The following is an 18,142-nucleotide window of genomic DNA, read 5'->3' as shown; positions in this document are numbered from 1 at the left end:
ATTTGAGGAACAGATTAGACGACACTGTAGCCTCATACAGCTGAAGCTCATACATCATACAGGAGAGACGAAACTGTAGGAAATAGATCAGTGTGTCAAGAGCAAATGTGAGAAAGATTTTTTTTCATTTTGTGTACGAGCATTAGACTTGCGCGCGTGAAGGGCAGCAATGTATGGAGGTATATATGTATGTGTGTGTGTGCCTGATGAGAGAGAGAGAGAGAGAGCGCTGCTTCTTCTTCCAGCGATCCATTCCTCCCCCCAGTAAGGCCTGGACCTTCGTCCGAGCTACTGCTTATAGTGAGGAAGCAGATTGGAGGACTTCTACCCCCTTCGAAACCAACCTTTTAAAAAAAAAAAAAGGGGTGTTAAACCCCTGCGGTGTCTTGTGTAGTGTGTCTGTGTATCCCCCAACGTTACGCCATGCCATCGACACGTCCCCAGTGACGTGCCGTGTCGGGGTGACGTGTCCCACGGACGTGTATACCTGCGAAATGAAAGCCGTGGGTCTACCTGGAGGGGTGAAATACTTCGACGGGGGGAACGAGATGACGATGTTTTAGGGCGTCGCTTTCGGTAGAGCTGCCTTTGGGTGTCTACCGCCGCCCCCGCCCCTGACGAAGAAGGCTAATGCGGCCCAAGGGCGTTCGTCTTCTCTTCCTGCAGCAGGTGGTTCTCCCGAGGGCGTGAAGGGAAAATAAAGGTGGTTTACCTTCAGGTAGGTGTTGGTAGGATTAATTTGGTGTATACAGCCTTCGTGTTCTGTAATAATAATAATAATAATAATAATAATCCAGACTGTAAGGATTGTATCTGGGGACATCAGGATGGAGTTTGGAATAGAAAAATGCGCCTTAGTCAACATACAAAAAAGGCAAAGTAACGAGAACTGAAGGGATAAAGCTACCAGATGGGAGCAACATCAAACACATAGATGAGACAGGATACAAATACCTGGGAATAATGGAAGGAGGAGATATAAAACACCAAGAGATGAAGGACACGATCAGGAAAGAATATATGCAGAGACTCAAGGCGATACTCAAGTCAAAACTCAACGCCGGAAATATGATAAAAGCCATAAACACATGGGCAGTGCAGTAATCAGATACAGCGCAGGAATAGTGGAATGGACGAAGGCAGAACTCCGCAGCATAGATCAGAAAACCAGGAAACATATGACAATACACAGCACTACACCCAAGAGCAAATACGGACAGACTATACATAACACGAAAGGAAGGAGGGAGAGGACTACTCAGTATAGAGGACTGCGTCAACTCGAAAACAGAGCACTGGGGCAATATCTGAAAAACCAGTGAAGACGAGTGGCTAAGAGTGCATGGGAAGAAGGACTATAAAAGCAGACGAAGACCCAGAAAATATACAGAGACAGGAGAAAGACAGAAAGAACAGAGGACTGGCACAACAAACCAATGCACGGACAATACATGAGACAGACTAAAGAACTAGCTAGCGATGACAATTGGCAATGGCTACAGAGGGGAGAGACTAAGAAGGAAACTGAAGGAATGATAACAGCGGCACAAGATCAGGCCCTAAGAACCAGATATGTTCAAAGTACGATAGACGGAAATAACATCTTTCCCATATGTAGGAAGTGCAATACGAAAAGTGAAACCATAAACCACATAGCAAGTGAATGCCCGGCACTTGCACAGAAACCAGTACAAAAGAGGCATGATTCAGTAGCAAAAGCCCTCCACTGGAGCCTGTGCAGAAACATCAGCTACCTTGCAGTAATAAGTGGTACGAGCACCAACCTGAAGGAGTGTTAGAAAACGATCAGGCAAAGATCCTCTGGGACTATGGTATCAGAACGGATAGGGTGATACGTGCAAACAGACCAGACGTGACGTTGATTGACAGGTCAAGAAGAAAGTATCACTCATTGATGTCGCAATACCATGGGACACCAGAGTTGAAGAGAAAGAGAGGGAAAAATTGGATAAGTATCAAGATCTGAAAATAGAAATAAGAAGGATATGGGATATGCCAGTGGAAATCGTACCCATAATCATAGGAGCACTAGGCACGATCCCAAGATCCCTGAAAAGGAATCTAGAAAAACTAGAGCTGAAGTAGCTCCGGGCCTCATGCAGAAGAGTGTGATCCTAGAAACGGCACACATAGTAAGAAGAGTGATGGACTCCTAAGGAGGCAGGATGCAACCCGGAACCCCACACTATAAATACCACCCCAGTCGAATTGGAGGACTGTGATAGAGCAAAAAAAAAAAAAAAAAAAAAAAAAAATAAAATAATAATAATAATAATAATAAAGTGATATTTATTATTATTACCATTACCATTATTATTATTATTATTATTATTATTATTATTATTATTTTTTTTTTTTTTTTTTTTTTTTTTTTTTTTTTTTTTTTTTTTTGCTCTATCACAGTCCTCTAATTCGACTGGGTGGTATTATAGTGTGGGGTTCCGGGTTGCATCCTGCCTCCTTAGGAGTCCATCACTTTTCTTACTATGTGCGCCGTTTCTAGGATCACACACTTCTGCATGAGACCTGGAGCTACTTGAGCCTCTAGTTTTTCTAGATTCCTTTTCAGGGATCTTGGGATCGTGGCCTAGTGCTACCTATGATTATGGGTACGATTTCCACTGGCATATCCCATATCCTTCTTATTTCTATTTCAGATCTTGATACTTATCCATTTTTTCCCTCTCTTTCTCTTCAACTCTGTGTCCCATGGTATTGCGACATCAATGAGTGATACTTTCTTCTTGATTTTGTCAATCAACGTTCACGTCTGGTCTATTTGCACGTATCACCCTATCCGTTCTGATACCATAGTCCCAGAGGATCTTTGCCTGATCGTTTTCTATCACTCCCTCAGGTTGGTGCTCGTACCACTTATTACTACAAGGTAGCTGATGTTTCTTGCACAGGCTCCAGTGGAGGGCTTTTGCCACTGAATCATGCCTCTTTTTGTACTGGTTCTGTGCAAGTGCCGGCATTCGCTTGCTATGTGGTTTATGGTTTCATTTTTTTCGTATTGCACTTCCTACATATGGGAGAGATGTTATTTCCGTCTATCGTACTTTGAACATATCTGGTTCTTAGGGCCTGATCTTGTGCCGCTGTTATCATTCCTTCAGTTTCCTTCTTTAGCTCTCCCCTCTGTAGCCATTGCCAATTGTCATCGCTGGCTAGTTCTTTAGTCTGTCTCATGTATTGTCCGTGCATTGGTTTGTTGTGCCAGTCCTCTGTTCTCTCTGTCTTTCTCCTGTCTCTGTATATTTCTGGGTCTTCGTCTACTTTTATTAGTCCTTCTTCCCATGCACTCTTTAGCCACTCGTCTTCACTGGTTTTCAGATATTTGCCCCCAGTGCTCTGTTTTCAATGTTGACGCAGTCCTCTATACTTAGTAGTCCCTCTCCCTCCTTCCTTTCGTGTTATGTATAGTCTGTCCGTATTTGCTCTTGGTTGTAGTGCTTTGTGTATTGTCATTTTGTTTCCTGGTTTTCTGATCTATGCTGCGGAGTTCTGCCTTCGTCCATTCCACTATTCCTGCGCCTGTATCTGATTACTGGCACTGCCCATGTGTTTATGGCTTTTATCATATTTCCTCCATTGAGTTTTGACTTGAGTATCGCCTTGAGTCTCTGCATATATTCTTTCCTGATCGTGTCCTTCATCTCTTGGTGTTTTATATCTCCTCCTTCCATTATCCCAGGTATTTGTATCCTGTCTCTATCTATGTTTGATGTTGCTCCCATCTGGTAGCTTTATCCCTTCAGTTCTCGTTACTTTGCCTTTTTGTATGTTGACTAAGGCGCATTTTTCTATTCCAAACTCCATTCTGATGTCCCCCAGATACAATCCTTACAGTCTGGATTAGGGTATCTATTTTCCTTGATGCTCTTACCATACAGCTTGATGTCGTCCATGAACATCAGATGGTTGATTTTGTTGCCTCTTTTCTTGAGTTGGTACCCGGCATCCATCTTCTGTAGTACTTTTGTCATGGGAATCATGGCTACTACGAGAGTAGTGGGGACAGATGAGTCGCCCTGGAAGATCCCTCTCCTGATATTAACCTCTGCTAGTTTTTATTCCAGAGCTTGTAAGTATTGTATTCCAGTTGTTCGCATTGTATTTTGAGGAGCTGATGGTATTTTCCTCTGCCCCATATATTTTCAGGCATTCTATTAGCCATGTGTGTGGTATCATGTCGAAGGCTTTCTTATAGTCTATCCATGCCATGCTTAGGTTGGTGTTTTTCCTTCTCCTACTGTTCTTCATTACCATTTTGTCTATCAGGAGCTGGTCTTTTGTGCCCCTACACCATCCTCCCCTGGTAGGGATGGTGTTTGTCTCCTCTAGGTAGTTGTATAGCCTTTCACTGATGATACCTGTTAGTAACTTCCACATTATTGGTAGGCAGGTGATAGGCCTGTAGTTACTGGCTATATTTCCCTTACTCTTGTCTTTTTGTACTAAGGATGTTCTTCCTGTGGGTCATCCATTTGGGTGCTTGGTGATTTTGAGATACAATGCTGGAGTTGTTCTGCTATTCGTGGGTGTAGGGCCTTGAAGTTTTTGAGCCAGTATCCATGGACTTCATCGGGACCTGGGGTTTTCCAGTTTGGCATTTTCTTTAGTTGGTGTCTGACTGTGGTCTGTCGTGATCTCTGTGAATCTTTGTTTTATTCTCCCTGTTTCTTCTTTTCCTTGACTTCCTGGAGCCATGTTGCATGTTTGTTGTGTGATACGGATTGCTCCATATGTTTTCCCAGAGTCTCTTACTTGGTTCGGCTTCAGGAATTTTCTGGGTGGTTGTCTTCCCCTCTTAGTTGGCTGTATAGTCTTTTCTGGTTGGTTCCGAATAGTTGGTTCTGTTGGTATCCCTTATTCCTGTTCATGTACCGTTGGATCTTCTGTGCTTTGGCCTTAAGCCTCTGTTTTACATCTTCTATTGTGTTGTTTAGTCCCCTCTCTTGTACTTTGTATTTCTCGTTGAGTTCCTCCTTTGTTTTCTTGCTTCTTAGCCTTCTTCTGCCATCTCTTTCAGTTTACTCAAGTCAGATCTCATCACCATGATTTGCTTTTCCAGGCGCCTTTCCAAGGAGGTTGCTGTTTTGGTTTCTGTGGGTTGGGTTGTTGTGACGGTCGGTGTTGGTGTTCGAATCCCCATCAGTTCTGCTACTAATCTTGCTCTGCATATGTCAAGTTATTTGTTTCTGTGATACTGGTGGTGTGTATTAGGCCCATTATTTCATTGACCTCACTTGTTTCTCCCTTAATTTCTTGGTGTTGTAGGCTTTCATGGTGGGGATCTTGTTCTCTCTGTATCTGGCTCCATCCATTGTCTAATCTTTTCTACCCATTCCGTTCCTCTCTGTTACTTCGTCGGTGTTTCTTCGTGTGTCGTTGTTTGATACTTCATCCTCCCTGTCGTCTTCTGTGGCATCGTCTCTCAGTTCGTCTTCGCTGTAATTCGTTGTCGTGTGACATTTCCCTTTCCAGTTCTTCTCTTTCTGTTGGGGAGAGCCAGTTCTTTTTCTTTATGTTCCTTACTTTGATCTGCCAGCCTCTGCTCTGTTTGGGGGGTGTTATTCCTCTCATTCCAGATGTTGATCAATCTTCTTCTATATCCTCTCTCCGTCGGGTTGCTTCTGATGTAGCATCTCCATATTTCCTTATTTTCTTCTCTTGTCCATTTCTTCCTTTTTGCCTCTGTAGCTCCAATCTCAGGCTGTTGATTACTTTCGTTGTGTGATCAGTTGCTGGATTGACGACCTCCAAGTACCTGACCGTCTTCCCCTTCAATTGGGTTGAATACCTGGTTGCCGGACGAAGCTCCTCTGTTGCCAGAGGTTCCATTTACGTCGTTGTCGTTTATTCCTTCATTTCTTTCCATCATTGCTGAGTTTTTTTGCTATTTAACCCATAGCTGGACCCTACCCCTCAGGGATAGGTACTCATTTACAGCTGAGTAGAACTGAGGAAATTATGGTAAAGATCCTTTCCCAAGGAATCAACGCCGAGGAGAAGCGGTCACCCATCAACGACTGACCAGCCCCAATGTGCTTAACTTGACTTAAGTCTATTGAAGACCTAAACCAACTCCTCCACGGCGCCACTTATTATTATTATTATTATCATTATTATTATTATTATTATTATTATTATTATTATTATTATTATTATTATTATTATTATTGATTATTATTATTATTATTATTATTATTATATTAGGAGAGGGAAAACCTACAGCTATATATATATATATATATATATATATATATATATATATATATATATATATATATATATATAATCACCCAAAATTTAATAGAATAAGTAATTCAGGACTAAATTAACATATATACTTAATTTATAGGTATTCATAGATCTCCTATAGGCCTAAAAACACCCAGAATTGCTGAAAAATAAAATGATAAAATTAATAAATATCGTAGAGGGTCTATAGAGACGATCAGGTTAAATTGATAAGGGCTACCATTAAAATAATAGTTTTCTATGATTAGATTAAATAGAAAATGTGATACTGTGTATTAGGGTAAACTCAAGTATTTATGAGATGTTATAAGGATATCCTCAAAGTCCTTCCAGGAATGATTCATTAGAATCCTCAAGGTTCCTTGAAAGTGTCGTAGGATCTCTCTGGTTTATTTATGGATCCTCTGAGTGTAGGATATTGAGTATGATACCTAAATTAAGAGCAGAATGATAGCAAAAACGAAACATAAAGGCTATTACGATAACCTAAAGGATTCTGATGAGATTTCAAAGGATATCTTCAAAACTCCTTTCATGAATGATTCATCAGAGTTCATAAGGTTCCTTCAAGGTGTCGTAGGATATCCATGGCTTCTTTATGGCTCTTGTGAGTGAAGGATATTGAGTAGAATACATAAATTAAGAGCAGGATGATATTAGAAGAGGCTCAAGTCTATAGGAGATGTTGTATGGACATCTTTAAAGTTCAGGAATGATTCATTAGAGTCCTTATGTCGTCATTCAAGGTGTCGAAGGGTTTCCTTGTTTACTTATGGATCTTATGAGTGTAGGATTCTGAGTAGGATATCTAAATTAAGAATAGGATGATAGCAAAAACGAGACATATATTACGAGAAACTATAAAGGATTCTGGTGAGATTCAAAGGGTATCTTCAAACTACTTTTGTGAATGATTCATTAGAGTTCTTAAGTTTCCTTCAAGGTGTCGTAGGATATTCCTGGCTTCTTATGGATCTTATGGGTGCAGGATACTGAGTAGGATATCTAAATTAAGAACAGGATGATAGCAAAAACGAGACATAAATTTTTTCTGGTTTGATTTCAAAAGATATCTTCAAACTCCTTTCAGGAATGATTCATTAGTCCTTCAGTTTCCCTCAGGGTGTCGTAGGATATCCATGGCCTCTTTATGGCCCTTCTGAGTGAAGGATACTGGGTAGGATACCTAATTTAAGAGCAAGATGATAGCAAAAACGAGACATATATTACGAGGGACTAAAGAGTTCTGATGAGATTTCGAAGGATATCTTCAAAGTCCTCTCAAGAATGATTCATTAGCGTCCTTACATGTCCTTCAAGGTGTCGTGGGATATCCCTGACTTCTTAATGGCTCTCAGGAGTGAAGGATACTGATTAGGATATCTAAATTAAGAGCAGGATGACAGGAAAAACGAGACATATTTTACGAGGAACTAAAGGATTCTGATGAGATTTCAAAGGATATCTTCAAACCTCCTTTTAGGAATATTTCACTAGAGTCCTTACGTGTCCTTCAAGGTATCGTAGGATATCCATGACTTTTTAATGGCTCTTCTGAGTGAAGGATATTGAGTAGGATATCTAGATTAAGAGCTGAGTGAAAAAAAGATCTTGGTTTTTTCAAAGATTTTGATTAAAAATGAGTTCCAGAGAGGTTCGTTGTCTTCAACATAAATAAAATGCAAAATAATAAAAAAGAGTACATTTTATAGCAAATTAAAAAGAAATTTCAGGCATATATGCATTATAGTCCTATAAACAATCAAGGTCTAACTATTATAACTATTAAACCTATCAACAACAAAAACTTTTAACTAAAACTATGAAGATCACCTTGCATAGGCCTACATATTTCCTTGCCAGCCCGCGGTTTTTTTAAATGGCAAACACCTTTCAGAAACATTGTATGTTTAATCCAAGGAACTTATTTAAGCCTATGAGTAATTTCTTTTTAAACATTAAAATTGTCTTTTCTGAAATGTCAGCTGTTTTTGTTTAAAAGAATAAGCCTTAATGTCTTTCTAAGCACCTGCGTTGCATAAGGCTTTATTTTCTCTCTCTCTCTCTCTCTCTGACCTTTATAGAATAGCCAGCAGATTCTAATTACTTTTGCAACGAGAGAGAGAGAGAGAGACAGAGAGAGAGAGAGAGAGAGAGAGAGAGAGAGAGAGAGAGAGAGAGAGAGAGAGAGAGTGGTTGTACGTCCCTTTAGTAAACGAATGAAAGCAGAACTTCACAAAGCTTTACTAGCCTAGTACCAGTTACTCACTTGTTGCTAACTTAACTGAGCTAAATGTGAGTGACTAGTACTAGTTACTCACTCGTAGCTCACTTAACTGAACTAAAAGTGAGTGTCTAGTACTAGTTACTCACTTATGACTTAGTTACGAGAGATATAAGTGAGTGTCTAGTACCAGTTACTCACTTATGGCTCTTTTGACAGAGCTAGAAGTGAGTGCGTGTACTAGTTACTCACTTATAGCTTAGTTAAAAGAGATATAAGTGAGTAACTAGTACTATTTACTCACTTATAGCTCTTTTGATAGAGCCACAAGTGACTGCTTGTACTAGTTACTCACTTATGGCTTAGTTTAGGGAGTAATAAGTGAGTGCCTAGTGGTGACTTACTTATAGCTTAGTTTAGGGAGTTTAGAACTGCGTGCCTTGTATACTTGTCACTCACTTAAGTGAGCTATAAGTGAGAAATATCTCGAGGGAGGGAGACATATGGGACATACCTCACATTCTCTCTCTCTCTCTCTCTCTCTCTCTCTCTCTCTCTCTCTCTCTCTCTCTCTCTCAACGTCTCCCTATTTGGGCGTTAATGATTTTTGCCTTAGGAGGCATCCTGAGAGAGAGAGAGAGAGAGAGAGAGAGAGAGAGAGAGAGAGAGAGAGAGAGAGAGAGAGAGAGAGAGAGGTGACCCATCTGTCTCTTGACGAAACCCGTCTGAATCCAGGACGCAAAACGGTGATGTCAGCATTATTTATATAAATAAATATCAATTTAAATACTTATTTTTAAATCCTAGTAGGTAGAGCATATTCATATATTGTCTGGAATATTAGATGGTAATATTTCGTGGATGATATGGTATTTGATGAAGAAATATAAGTGATAACACTCCAATATTCTTGTGTTTTGTGGTAACCATCTCTCTTCTTGTTCATTTCAGCTACGAAATGTCAAAGTAAAAATGGTTAATTTTAATCTTAGAGTTCTATTATATTATTATTATTATTATTATTATTATTATTATTATTATTATTATTATTATTATTATTATTATTGCTATTCATCTATATCTCCCAGAAAAATAGCTGTGTTAAAAAGTATAATATTGATAAAAACAAAATATTTACCAGTTCAAAAGAGAGAGGGAAAAAAATTGCATAGAAATAATTCATAACCATTTTAAAAGTGTTAAAGTGTTGGAGACAGATGCCCTTAGGGAAAAGCAGCTCTCACCTTTGACCTCCCGCAAATAAACGAATGAAAAGCTCTCTCTCCTCTCTCTCTCTCTCTCTCTCTCTTCTCTCTCTCTCTCTCTCTCTCTCTCTCTCTCTCTCTCTATCTACTATATATATATATATATATATATATATATATATATATGCAAAGCTTAATATAAAACATTAATATTATCACACCTCTTCCAATACAAATCATCACTTTTCCATTTCCCTGTCCTTTTCCAGGTTTTCGTCGCTGGAAATACGACACCCTCCTGGAAGAGAGGAAGAGAGCAAGCGAATCCTATACTACACCTCTCCGCAAGGTTCCAGCCAGTCTGGAACCAGTCTGGAAACCGTGGGATTGGATTAGGAAACTGGAAAAAAAATGATATCCAGAATAATGACTGATTCCCAGATGTCCTTCATTTTGAGCTCGGGTTATGCTCGATGATGCCTCCTGGAATCGAAAAAATTCCAGGTATTCCAGGGGTTTAAACTGGAGTGGAGATGGGATTTACTTTGATTGGTAAAGGTGCAATAGAGATGGCGTAGTTTCCTCAGGTTTTAACCTCCATTTTACGCTTAGAATTTGAAAAGCCTCTATACGCTTCAAAGTGGCCATAGGTCTATATAGTCTTTCTCGGATGAATGACGTGAGGGTCAAATGTAAACAAACTGTTCGAATCGCTTGTTGAAATCGTAAATTCCAGATTTGAAATCGATTTAAAAGTGATGTAAATCGTATGAATATATTTTAAAAACATTTGAAATATGATTGATCTTATTATTTCAACTAAATAGTGAAGTAAATACGCGGAACGAACGAATAAATATATTTTTTCCGGTGCGAAAACCAGACCAAGTCATCGGCCATGAGTTCGGACGACTTCAACGACGACGACGTGTTCCTCTCGCCCTCGGCGGAGGTAGGGCGTGAAATGTGCGTGGGCGGCGGTGCCACCCACGTCGTTAACGGGTCACGCCCTTCCTCTGGGTATTATTCCCGGCAGACGAGTGGGTATACGGCCAGTCAGGATACCCCCCCAACTTCCGCAGGTAAGGGATATTATCTTAAATTCTATAGGGTATGGTATTGGGTCTACATACATTATATATATATATATATATATATATATATATATATATATATATATATATATATATATATATATATATAGGGAGACAGCAGTCTCTGAAATATAGTATTTCTCTCTCTATATGTTTTGTGTTTTTATTGGCTCCTTTTATTAGATATATATATATATATATATATATATATATATATATATATATATATATATATATAAAATATCTAATAAAAGGAGCCAATAAAAACACCAAAATATAGAGAGAGAAATACTATATTTCAGAGACTGCTATCTCCCTCTTCAGGTAGATGAATGAGAAAAGTTACTGAAAAGGTGGTATATATACCAAGAGGTCCATCCACAGGTAAGCCAATTTAGATCACTCCCGCTGATAGTCTTCCTTTAATCTTCTTAAGCGTCGGTTGAATGAAAATCTTGTTGATCACATCTGTGTTCCATGCTCCTTTTGAGATATTCATTATCTGTCTCTCTTTAATCAAGGCCGATTCCATCATTTGACTCTTGTACCTGCAGTTGCTGCTATAAATTGCACGTGACAAATTCCAGTTTATACTATGGTTACGTTCATTTATATGGTTGAAAATAGCTGAGTTCTGTTGGCCATACCTAACTGACCGTTTGTGTTGTATTAATCTCTGGGGAAGTGATTTTCCTGTAAATCTGATGTAAAATTGGTCACAGCCAAGGCAGGGGATTTCATAAACGCCTATGTCCTAGGGGGATGTCTTTTGTTGGACGTTAATCAGGGATTTGGCTAAGGTATTTGGGTAAGTAAATGCAAAAGGGTTAGATTTTCCGAGGGTCTGGGTCACCGTCTTAATCCTGTCCAGGTGTGGAATTTTTATTTTATTGTTGGGTGTGTCTCTGGTCTTGTCTTGAGGGGGTCGGTAGAAAATTACATTTGCTTTTTGAATTGCTTTCTCAATTATATGGTCAGGATACCTTAAAGATGAAAGTTGCTTATGAATTAGTTCAAAATCTTTTTCCAGGAAATCTGGAGAACAAATTCATAAGGCTCTTAAGAATAGGTTGCTGGCTACGCCTATCTTGATAGGAATGTCATGATAGCTGAAGTAGTGAATGTAGGAAAGTAAGAACGTTGGTTTTCTGTATATGGTAAATTTGTATTCTGTCGTGTCTCTGATTATTAAAACATCAAGAAAAGGAATTTTGTTGTCTGTTTCCCATTCAACTTTAATTTTGATGCTGGGCACTAATGCGTTTAATTTTGAAAAGAATTAATTAAAATTGCCCCATTTATTATCCCAAAATGTTAGAATATCATCTACATATCTCATCCACAGCATGTTTTTTTGGCTTTATTGCATTTATTACTGTACTTTCAAAGTATTCCATGTACAGATTGGCTAAAACAGGACTTAAAGGACTACCCATACTACACCCGAATTTTTGCTTATAGAATGATTCCCCGAATGAAAATACGTTATTAGATACACATAATTCTACTAACTTTATTATTTTGTCTAGCGCCAATGGGAAATAATCTGAATAAAGGGACATTTTTCCCTCAAAAAGTGGAGAACGTCCTGTACTGGTACTTTTGTGAATACGGAATCTATGTCAAGGCTTAAAAGTTTAATGTTGTGAAGTGGATATGTGCTGCTCTGAATTTGTGACAAAAATCTTCCGAATGTTTATTGTGACTGGGAGAAACAGTGCCTAAAAAAGGGGAAAGGAGGCCAGCTAACCATTTAGAAATTTTGTAATTGAATGGCACATGAAACGATGGGTCTGAATGAAAGATTGTCTTTGTGAGTTTTGGGAAGGCCATAAAAGTAGGGTAGTTTTTGGATTAATTATTTTAAATTTCTCTAGAAGTTCAATGCTCTTTTTGTCTTGGCCAATTAATCTTACTTTCCGAAAAAATTCTGTGTGGACGTTTTTGTCCAATATGAATTTATCAAAAGCCACCATGAGGTCTAGGTTGTTTTTCCGGTCTGGCATAAGGGCAAAGGATAAGCCTAGATTTAAAACTAAATGTTGGTTTGCAGTACGGGGGGTGTTCGATAAATTTAAAACTTTGTCTTGTTGCTCAAGATTATGCCATGCGCTATTGTTTATTAAGTTATTTAACTTGTGTAAAAGTCTGTTGGAATGAATCGCACTATTATAGGCAGCAATGTCAGAACAGAATGAAATCAGATACCTGTACATGTGGTCCGTAGTGAGGAGGCGAAGATTAGATTGAGTTCCATATATCACTCTGCGTAGTACGAAAATGTCGTTTTTCGTGTTTGTGATTCTTTCTTCCAGGAAAATTTTATGTGAGAGAGGGAAGGGGTCCGATTGTAGAGTCAATCTCCCAAATCCGTACATTTTTGGAAGTACTTGTTCTTTGAGGCATTCTTCTAGAAAGTGTTTTTGATTTTTCAGCTGGTGCAGTCTGATCAGTTCTTTTTCAAACTTGCAGTCTGATTATTAAAACATCAAACTTGCTGTTTTAATAATCAGAGACACGACAGAATACAAATTTACCATATACAGAAAACCAACGTTCTTACTTTCCTACATTCACTACTTCAGCTATCATGACATTCCTATCAAGATAGGCGTAGCCAGCAACCTATTCTTAAGAGCCTTATGAATTTGTTCTCCAGATTTCCTGGAAAAAGATTTTGAACTAATTCATAAGCAACTTTCATCTTTAAGGTATCCTGACCATATAATTGAGAAAGCAATTCAAAAAGCAAATGTAATTTTCTACCGACCCCCTCAAGACAAGACCAGAGACACACCCAACAATAAAATAAAAATTCCACACCTGGACAGGATTAAGACGGTGACCCAGACCCTCGGAAAATCTAACCCTTTTGCATTTACTTACCCAAATACCTTAGCCAAATCCCTGATTAATGTCCAACAAAAGACATCCCCCAGTGACACAGGCGTTTACGAAATCCCATGCCTGGACTGTGACCAATTTTACATCGGATTTACAGGAAAATCACTTCCCCAGAGATTAATACAACACAAACGGTCAGTTAGGTATGGACAACAGAACTCGGCTATTTTCAACCATATAAATGAACATAACCATAGAATAAACTGGAATATGTCCACGTGTAATTTATAGCAGCAACTGCCGGTACAAGAGTCAAATGATGGAATCGGCCTTGATTAAAGAGAGGCAGGTAATGAATATCTCAAAGGGAACATGGGACGCAGATGTCATCAACAAGATTTTCATTCAATCGATGCTTAAGAAGATTAAAGGAAGACTATCAGAGGGAGTGACCTAAATTGGCTTACCTGTGGATGGACCTCTTGGTATAAATACCACCTTTTCTGTAACTTTTCTCATTCATCTACCTGAAGAGGGAGATAGCAGTCTCTGAAATATAGTATTTCTCTCTCTCTATATTTTAGTGTTTTTATGGGCTCCTTTTATTACATGGAATTCTGTTATAACAACATTTTTACCTGTCATATAGATATATATATATAAATATATATATATATATATATAGATATATATATATATATATATATACATATATATATATAGTATATATATATATATATATATATATATATATATATATATCATATATATATATATTATATATACCTATATATATATAGGCTTATGGACATGTGATGAATGAAGGAATATGAATGTAAAATGAATTATGAGAGACTGAATAATCAAGTAAATGAATGGGATATATAATACTAATAATATAATAATAATAATATTAATAATAATAATAAAATAAGAATAAGTTATATGAGTCTCTCTCTCTCTCTCATCTCTCTCTCTCTCTCTCTCTCTCTCTCTCTCTCTCTCTCTCTCTCTAAAAAATATTCAAAATTTAATTTCTTTTTTTAACCCTCTATTCCAAATAGATTATGGTCACACAATCAAATATTGAGGCTACTGATCGCATGTGAATGTGTATATGCATATGTGTATTCGTATATATGTGTAACACATACGCATATATGTGTAACACTATGACGCAAAGCTATACATATAAGTATATGTGATAATACGAGCATAATACGAGCATAATACGAGTATATGTGAATAATAGCGAGCATATTTTTCACACATGCATAGGGAGAGTGAGTTAAAATCTTGTTGGACGTAGTACACATGCATACTATGTATCCACGTATGCTATATATGTGTGTATGTATATATGTATACATGTATATATGTGTATGCACATACATAACAAGGCGTGGCGTAAGTGTGTCTACTTATCGTGCGTCTGACAGCGTGACTCAGCACATATTGTACGTATACACGTTTACCCTTAAAGGAATAGGACTCTTACCATTAGCTATAGTCTCTCTCTCTCTCTCTCTCTCTCTCTCTCTTAGCAAGAGGAGAGAAAGGATGAGATTGAGAGAAAGGTTAAGAAAGAGACAGACAGATTGTGTGTGTAGTGTGTTGAGAGAGAGAAGACGAGAGAAGAGAGAGAGAGAAGAGAGAGAGAGAGAGAGAAGAGGGATGTTATTTATTAGGTGTGAGAGAGTTTAGAACTATTTCATTCCAAATTGCGAATTGCTATGATGTTTGATGTGTAATAAATATAATATAATAATAATAATTAATAATAATAATTGTTTTATATTATTATATTATTATATTTATTATTTTATTATTATTTATTATTATTATTATGTAGTTATTATTATTAGTTTATTATATTATTATTATTATTATATTATTATTATTATTATTATTATTATATTATTATATACTTACACGATATAACACAGGAACTTAACGTCTCTCTCTCTCTCTCTCTCTCTCTCTCTCTCTCTCTCTCTCTCTCAGCTTTAAGAGTGGACGAGAGTGGTAATGAGAGACAGCGTACCCCCAGCCCACCACCGGGTACAGGGGCCCCGTGCCCGCGGGACCGGCCATACCCCCCTCCCCCGAAGAAGACGACATCATACACAAAGTAAGTCATTTGGGGGGAAGTCCCCACTTTTTTTAGTATTGAATTTGGGGAACTGGGAATTTGGTAATTTGGGAATGGAAATTTGGGAATAGGGAATTTGAGGAATTTGGGAATCCTGGAATGAGGACTTTGGGAATTGGAATTCAGCCATTTGGGAATCTAGGAATGAAGAACTTGGCAAATTAGGGATCTGGGAATAAGGAATTGGGAATCTGGAAATTGGGATTTTGGGAATCTAGGAATGGGAAGTTGGGAATTGTGAATGAGGAATTTGTGGAATTTGGAAATCTGGGAATGAGGAATTTGAGGAACTGGGATTCTGAAATTTTGGGCATAGGGAATTTAATGAATTGGGAATTGGGATTCTGGACTCTAGGAATAAGGAATTGGCAATCTGGAATTTGGGAATGGGTAATTTAGGGAATTTGGGAATGGGGAATCTGGGAATGAGGACTTTGAGGATTGGGAAACACATTTTTCAGAACTTTTTTAGGCCTTTTCATAGACCTTTCCTAACCCTCTACAACAACAACAACAACAATAGCAATGTAGTTTATAGGCTTACTCCCCGAGTAAACAAAATATAAGTGTTACTTATACTTTCTGGAATATAATTAAATATTACTTAAACATCACTCAAAACACATTAAATAAAACATACAGTCACGATTCAGGAAGGCTGTTGCATTGTCAGGAAAGCCAATTTAGTGACGGGGAGGGGGCGCGGCGGAGGCAGTGGTGTTGTAAGTTCCCGTTTGATATTTCCGCCTCCGGGAGGAACGGAAAGAGTATACGGGTCGATTCCAACGGTTCGGAACGAAGTGATTCGATGTAGGGGCAGGTATACACAGCTTTAGTACGGAGCCACTGAGGGGCCCACCGCGAGTTATGTGGGCCCCATGAATCTGCTCTGGGCCCCTCAATGTCTACTGGATCCCCTGGAAGTTCCCTGGACCTTCTCAATGTCTATTGGATCCCCTGGAAGTTCTCTGGATCTTCTCACTGTCTATTGGATCCCCTAAACCCCTGAAAGTTCTCTGGACCTTCTCAATGTCTATTGGATCCCCTGAAAGTTCTCTGGACCTTCTCAATGTCTATTGGATCCCCTGGAAGTTCTCTGGACCTTCTCAATGTCTATTGGATCCCCTGGAAGTTCTCTGGACCTTCTCAATGTCTATTGGATCCCCTGAAAGTTCTCTGGACCTTCTCAATGTCTATTGGATCCCCTGGAAGTTCTCTGGACCTTTTCAATGTCTATTGGATCCCATGAAAGTTCTCTAGACCTTCTCAATGTCCACTGGACCCCCTTAAAGAACACTGGGTTTCTCTACTAAAGGACCCTTTTTTTGGAGGGAATGGGAGTGAGTGCCTGGTTGGGGGCGGGTTTGTAGCTTTGGTGGAGGTTTGTGCTCTCAGGAACTTAGTGTCATACGAAGGGGTTGATTCAAGTTTATTAAGAATGAGCGTTTTTTAATATTTTTTCCTACACTCGATGACTTGATGAATATTGGTTCGCTGTCAAATATTTTTAGACTTTTCAATTAAAGGTTATGGTTCTTTCGTGAATTATCTGTATGTAACAACACCTGCACACACAAACACACACACAAATATACTTAAACACACACAAAGCATTATTTTATTCATGATTATGTCGAGGAAAATGAAAAAAAAAAAGAATTCCTAGTTGAAAATAATGCCTTATGATGACCCCATTATGCATGAGCATTACACAAACACACAACTTACACACAAACACAAAAATGACACACACAATTACTGAAAATATCTATAAACAAACACAAACATACAAAGCATCATTTTAACCCACCAAATGCCCAAGAAAATTAAAAAAACAATAATATTTTCCCTGCAGACAATCTTGCTCGGTGACTCCGGAGTTGGGAAGACATCGCTGTTGGTTCAGTTTGATACGGGCAAGTTCCAACCGGGTACTTTCTCAGCCACCGTGGGCATTGGATTCACGGTGAGTATATAAGCTCTGAGGTCAGGTAACGGCTTCCAAGGTGAGTTAGGGTGGATAATTAGGTACCTGCTTTCAGGTAACGGCTTCCAGGTGATATAAGTTGGATAATCATGTACCCAGTCCTAGGTAATGACCTCAAAGTTAGTAGGGACAGGCATACCCAAGTACCCACCATCAGGTAATTGCTTCCAGGTGAGTCAAATTGGGCAATTAGGTACCCAATCCCGGATAATGACCTTAAGGTGACATAGGAGAGGTACCCACCATCCGGTGTAGGTTCTGGGGGTACCTCTCTTTCTCTCTCTCTGAAAGGAAATGTACAAACAACACGCAATCTATTGCATATTATCAAACTTGTCAACAAAGTTC

The 18,142-nt window shown here is 38.6% G+C and overlaps 1 long non-coding RNA gene across 1 annotated transcript; it reads left to right on the top strand.

Moving 5' to 3' along the window:
* The first annotated feature begins 212 nt into the window (after positions 1-212).
* LOC135204781 (uncharacterized) lies at positions 213-17,773 on the top strand. The gene is made up of 4 exons (XR_010312342.1): positions 213-718; positions 9,987-10,799; positions 15,660-15,786; positions 17,663-17,773. It is a non-coding gene; the product is annotated as an uncharacterized LOC135204781 (long non-coding RNA).
* Positions 17,774-18,142: the final 369 nt, after the last annotated feature.

The sequence above is a fragment of the Macrobrachium nipponense genome, chromosome 47 (assembly GCF_015104395.2).
Source record: "Macrobrachium nipponense isolate FS-2020 chromosome 47, ASM1510439v2, whole genome shotgun sequence".
Classification (NCBI taxonomy): Eukaryota; Metazoa; Arthropoda; class Malacostraca; order Decapoda; family Palaemonidae; genus Macrobrachium; species Macrobrachium nipponense.
Note: the sequence above shows the minus strand (reverse complement) of the source record. Positions and strands in the feature narration are given on the sequence as shown.